This window comes from Nelumbo nucifera, chromosome 6 (assembly GCF_055504915.1).
Source record: "Nelumbo nucifera cultivar China Antique chromosome 6, China Antique-T2T, whole genome shotgun sequence".
NCBI lineage: Eukaryota > Viridiplantae > Streptophyta > Magnoliopsida > Proteales > Nelumbonaceae > Nelumbo > Nelumbo nucifera.
Genome location: NC_142654.1, coordinates 19,144,462 through 19,151,175, shown reverse-complemented (window position 1 = coordinate 19,151,175; position 6,714 = coordinate 19,144,462). Strand labels below are relative to the sequence as shown.

General features: G+C 42.7%; 1 long non-coding RNA gene across 1 annotated transcript; it reads right to left on the bottom strand.

Moving 5' to 3' along the window:
* Window positions 1-335: 335 nt before the first annotated feature.
* Window positions 336-2,179, bottom strand: LOC104591250 (uncharacterized). The gene is made up of 2 exons (XR_016077163.1): window positions 1,547-2,179; window positions 336-1,385 (listed from the first exon to the last, which is right to left on the bottom strand). It is a non-coding gene; the product is annotated as an uncharacterized LOC104591250 (long non-coding RNA).
* Between the last annotated feature and the right edge of the window lie 4,535 nt (window positions 2,180-6,714).

The following is a 6,714-nucleotide window of genomic DNA, read 5'->3' as shown; positions in this document are numbered from 1 at the left end:
ATGGGTAGGTGTGGATAGAATTTTTGTAAGTAGGAGATCCAGATTGTTTGTGTGATAAACTAAATTTGATGTTTTAGGTAAAAATAGCAATTTTCATAAAGTTTAAGGTAGAAAATCTTTCTCAATTTCTATTCCTCCACCATACAACAGCAACACAACACCTTACTGACCTTAGTACACAGTACAGTTTTAGGCTTGGGATCGAATCCCGCCTGCACCATATACCAGGGTTGGGGGATGGATTACCCCATTACGAATAAAGGCGTGATTCTTGAATTAGATACGGTTTGATCTCCAAAAGGAATAAATTTAGATGGAGAAAAAAAGCACCTCAATTAACAAATAATTCAACTGCAAATAAATCTCAACCAAAGAAGTATCCCTGTTCCATGAAACGTAGCACCCTTTTGGATTTACCGAAAAAAAAAAGCTTCACAAGGTAAAGATACAGAAGAAGTGAAGAGGGAGAAGGAACTGTCCCTCAATTACCTGATGTTTGAGTCTTTAGCACATTCAAATTTTGTAGTAGCCATTAAACGAAGACTCCAGGCCTCCTTGTAACAGCATAGCTTCTGCTTCTTGGATACAACAAATGAGTCTTCACCTTGAAGTCTTCGTCGAAATTACAAGGCTTATCTTCATCGATTCGCCCAATTCCTACGCTAAAACTCCTGGGTACCCCTCCAGCCATCTGCTGCTGTTGCTGGAGCTCCATCTCAATCTTATTCTCCAGGCTCCTCTTGGAGGCAACCCGAATCAATTCACGGAGGTCGTCGTCTTCGTTGGGTCTGGACGAGTTCACACTGAAGCTCCTTGGCAGGGTGGAGATTGTTCCTGTAGGGCAACCCATGACGCTACCATAACTGACTCGGTTGGCACAATCATTCATGCTTCGGACATAGAAGTCCCTGGCCTTGCGAAGAATTCTAAGGGGTGCCTTGATGCAGCGGATGAGCTTGCTCTCGTTGCTTGCAGCTGCCTTGTTTCTCATGCTTTCAAGTTTCAACCACACAACGATCCGATCAGATCAGCTACCAGCTGCAATAGTAAGGACTGGATTGAAATTGAAAACTAGAAAAAGAAAGGAATTAATGAATATCACAAAGGATTATCATAGCTAGAGATCAAAAGCCGGAGAAGGTCCTCGTCGATATAAAGGGTTTTTGGCTTGTTGGAGTTCTGGAACTGATGGGTTTATTGGAGGGCAGAGCGAGACACAGAAGATTGGCGTAAGCGTGAATCTTGTGATATATGGGGTCTCCTTGTCAACCACAACCAGAAAGTATACTCTGCAAGCTTTGTACATGTAAGAAGGTCAGAACTCTTTCAGTAGAACAATAAAGGTACGTGTAACGTGTGGACTTTTTCTTTTAGATGCCGCAAAACTGCAAAAGAGAAGGAAAGAAAAGAAATTTGAGTATTTGTTCAATGTTCACAAATAAACAGAAAAGGATATTAAGATAAGAAGGAGAGAGTAAGCCAACGTTGAAAGGTGACGAGGGTGAAGTAACAAATCGTCAAGAATAAACAAACATGCATGGATCACCTTTCACTCAATTCGTCGCCCATGTTTTACTTCACGGATCGATCGATTCACCCCCAGTTTTCCAGCGGCCCCGAGCACACAGCATCATTGATTTTAATTTTATAGCGGCCGGTTAGGTATGCCTGACCTGGCCATCCAACCATTACGGTCATACTTGTGAGAAACTATGAAAATAGACGTCAACCCTTATCTCTTTGTATTGGTCATAGTCAATTAAGGAATCCAACTTATTTTATTGGTGAGTGGTAATTGGGGAACATTCCAGGCACACCCTTTCACTATCTTAACCACTTCAGATCAAAGGTCTGTTTGGTTTGTAGGAATGTGGGGTCTGGAATTAGTCATTTAGATTCTGATTATTTGGTTGGGCAGAATGAGAATCTGATTCACATTCTTAATGGAATCACATTCTCCTAATCATTTGGTTGGGCAGAACAAGAATCTGATTTACATTCTTGATAGAATAACATTCTCCCATTCGAGGGAATGGCCATTCCCTCCCCTCCCTAGTGAATGAAAATCCATTCTAAATTTCTAACCAACTTTGGTTCATGCTTTGATTCTGACTGCAAACCAAATGGACATTTAGGCTCAGTTTGGAAGGAGTGCAAATACAAATATTTATAGTGCAAAACCTTGTATTTTGTATTGTTTGTATGTATTTACACCATATATATTTCTATTTATACTCTTTCCAAACTGAGCCTAATTTTTTTCTTTTTTTTTTCTATAAATAATGGACCCCGAGTTTCTTTTCCAAGGAAAATTATTAGAAAACTTTGATATTAATTTTACTTATGAATTAAGTTTGCACTAATTTTTCTTTAAAGTTATGCTGCTTATGTGGGCATTTGAGTGGGAGTGTAAATAAAAAAATCTTCACTCAAGTATGAATTCGAGATTTCACAATAATCAAACCCAATTCGGATATTAACTCACTTGATTGGATAAATATCTGAATTAATATATTATTTTAGATAATTAATAGAACATCATTATCATCATCATCATTCAAGCCTTATCCCAACTATATGGAATAATTCTCTTCAGTATTATATACATCAGTGGGTGCTGAAATCATTTCTTTAATCATAATAAAGAAAAAAGTAGGGGTAATAGCATATAAGGGCAACTTTTGGAGTTTAATATCAATAAGAGTAATATATTTTAAAAAAGTTTCAAAAATAGGTTAACTTTTTAAAAATAATATCAATAAAGAGCAAAAACATTGTTCATCTTCTTCTTCTTGCCATTTGTTCACTAGAGCCACTGCCTCTGCCTCCGGCAACATTGCCGGAGGTGGCCGGATGCAGAGGTGGCAACGGTAGCACTGGTGGTTTCTCTGTCCAACGCCACCACTTCCGCCCACCTCCGCCTCCACCTCCGGCAACATTGCCGGAGATGGGTGGAGACAAAGGTGGCGGCGGCGGGCGACAGCGGACGACGGTGGCAGGTGGTGACAAGCGGACGGTGGCTCTAGTTAACAAATGACAAGAAAAAGAAGATGAACAGTATTTTTGCCCTTTATTGATATTATTTTTAAAAAGTTAATCTATTTTTGAATTTTTTTTAAATATATTACTTTTATTGATATTAAACTTCAAAAGCTACCCTTATATACAAGAAATCCTAAAAACACTGGTCACTTTACTCACAAAATTCTACTATAACAATAAATATAAAACGACTTATTTTCGCTTGATTGTCATCCTCACAAAATTGTCATGACACAGTCGTAGTCATACGTCCTTTTGGTTATTCATTGAAAGAAATAACCATTATACTCAACCGAGAGGACAGCTAGCTGATTAGGACTCACGTACTAGATGAGCGAGCTGCCTCTTTTCTTACCGTGCAAATGCGCAATCATAAAAATGGAATCATCAAGGTTTTCTGTAATATCGTAGAACATATATATATATATATGGTGTGTAATCCGGCCGGTCCTATCTGTCAACGACCTTGCTTCCGAACGGAGCTACAGGGAACCTGAAACGGAGAAGATGAGGAAACTCTGGGGGGAACCCGGTGAGATTGCTCCGAAGTTCAAGTTAAGATTCTCTCAAAGGCAAGATAAAACTAGATGGCGCAAAGTTCACATACCTCGTTTTGGGGGGGTAGGGAGCCTTTTATAACTACCTAGCGCACTTACTCCTAAGCTTCTGCCAAGTCGGGTATGATTATCCCTGCGCTCCTGCCAGTTCGGGTGTCATAACCTCTGTTGGGATAGAACCGCCACTGCTCTCTTTGTCGGAGCCGTCTCTGCAACTGGAGATGGCGGTAGCAAGTGGCGGTGGCAGGTGGTCGTTGGAGTGCGGCTGTCATGCGTCAGATCCCAAGTCAGTCAGGTGCACTGCTCCTGGGTACGGACTTTCTCGGTGTCAGGTGTGGTACGGTTTGTTCAGTTTGGCGTCCTGGAGGCAAAGTGCTAGAGTGGTGAGCGAGGTGAAGTCTTGAGTTCGGATAGAGGTGTGTCCCGAACTGCCATGGGGCGGGCCAGTTCGGGTCATTGCCTTGTGTGAGGCTCGGGGCCTAAGGGAGAGTTCGGGCTCCTTGTAGGGAGTTCAGGCTCCTGGTAGGGAGTTCGGACTACTGGTTCCTCCCTTTGGTGCTCGCGCCTTGGGCGCACTGTTGTGCCGAGCCATTGCATTTGCCACGTGTTGAGTGATTACGAGGTCAGGCCAAATCTTCCTTCATCATATATATATATATATAGATAAAAGAGTGAATGTCCCTCTTTACTGAAATTTTTATTGGACATTTTCTACCCCTTATCTAAACAGCATACAAGGGGCATAAAGAGGGCATATATGTCTTTTACTCTCACTCTAAAAACTGCCCACTTATAACTATTCAAAATCTGCTCATAAATTATAAATAATTTTGTCTTAGAGATACTGTCACATACAAATACATGTACATATTTACTAGTACATAAATAAAGACATATATGTCAAATTCTAGTATGGCTGATTGACCAATCCAATTCCATTCCACAATCCACACCCAAACCCAACTCGATCGCATCAATTTTCAATACGGGCTGGATCCAAATTGGTTAGGTTAGGCTTGACCTCAGATTTGGGCCTTAAACTCTATTCTTAGGGTTAGGCCTGGATTGACTTTAAACCTAATCCAACCGGCCAGACTTACACACCTAATTTTTAATATGATGCCAATAATTGCCTTGGCAGACCACCATTGGTTAGAGATATATTTATTTCCCATCTCCACAGCCTACTCATCTCCCTCTATATATTAAGAAAAGTACTTCTTTTAATTTCTTTCGAGAATAATTTCCTCTTACTTAGCTGAGTTCCAAACTTTCTATCCGTGCTAACATTCCAAGATTAGATGTAAACTTGAATGTATTGAATACTTTTAATCCGGGATTACGAAGGGGAATTCTAATGCCCATTCTACTATTCAACAATCAACATTACATAGAAGATCTTACTTTTGGAGTATAAAGACAATTCAGATAAATTTTACACCCTCCAATTTTTATAATTAATAATCACATCTTTAAATGGTTAGTCAGAAACAAGCTGTTTTTACTCCCTGCCTACCTGATTCTTCTCTTTGTTTTTGTACATCTATTTTTTCAAAGTGTTATTTTCTTTTCATAGACACTCTTTCTCATCGTTTTAAAAATCAATCTGAAAATAAAACTTGATGGAGGGTGATCTGACCTGACCCCTAACACGTGGATATGACTTAGCACAAGTAACAGCTCAGCACCACCGCCTAACCGCGACTAAGTAACGAGCCCACAGGACAGCTCGCTACGTCACAGTTCGTTATAGGGTGAGCTCGCTACAGCTCACGAGCTAGGATAATCAGCTCGCTCTAAAACCTAGGCAGAAAAACTGCCCCAAAGGTAACCTTAAGAGGAATCACCTTGAAGTACCCCTGGGAGCTCGCTACAAGGTAGCTCGCAACAGAATAGCTCGCTACAAGGCAGCTCTCTACGGGATAGCTCGCTACAAGGCAGCTCGCTACTAAGCGACACGACATTTTCAGGAAGCTTCTATCTGACAAGACCGTACCCGTTAGACTGCACCACATCTCTTGACTGACGGCACAGTCCCTGCCAGCCCGACAAACTGCACCCACGTCTCTTGACAAATGGTGGCGTATTTGTCCTTCCAGGACGTGTCACTCATCCGATTAGATAGTACTCTACAACGGTCACCTGCACAGCCCTGGTAGATAACGGCTGCGACAGAGGCCTAGTGGCGGTTACGCCTGATTTGACAAGAACGCCCATATTTAAGAGCCCCTAGGTCAAAGGGGAAAATGTATCATATATCTTATCTTGAATATCTTGAACTTACTCGAACTTTCTCTCGAGCTAACTCAGCGATCTAGCGCGACCTACACTCTTAGCCTTCTTTGCACTCTTTACTACTTTCTCCAACGTTCTAATTTAAGCATCGGAGTATTCCCACCGGGCAAGTCCCCTGGGAATCCTTCACCGTCTTCTTCTCAGGTATCATCCATCGCCAGCTAGGATCCAGTCAGCCGCCAGCTAGGAGTGCCCGGATTGCGCAACATCATTTGGTGCCGTCTGTGGGAATACACTTCAAAAAGCCTTCCTCTAAGCTTCTACAATTTCCTTTTAAGAACTAGTATTCATGGCCTCCTCCAGCAACGCCGGACGTGGTGCCAGCCAGAACGCTTCTGGGGAGCAACCCCAACTCCCCACTGTCTGTATCAGACAGTTCACCATTCCCCTCTCTGTGGACGGTATCCCCAGCCTGAACGTGCCTCTCGCAGTGGCACTTGTGAATGCTCCACTCCCTTCCACGGTTGGAGCGACCTTTGCTGAAGCTTCGGTTGTGCCCCTAGTGACCAACCAAAACCGGAAGACCTAGTGCAATGCATGCGAGTCATGCAAGATCAAATGTAGCAGTTCCAACTCTACCAGCAACAAGTACTGCATCAGGTCTCTCAGTACTAGCACCAGTAGCAGTTCCTTCCTTGCCTCAGGCCCATCAGTTGCTTCCCCCTCGGCACCCAGCCACGAAGCAAACCAAGCCCTCCCGCCGAAGCAAGCGACCTCGCCGGGGAGAAGCCTCTTAGGCCTAGGATCCCTTTAAGAGCCAAGCCTCTTCCCATGGCAGAAAGGAGAGGCCAGCCACCCCCGTCTCGCAACCTGTGGGCAG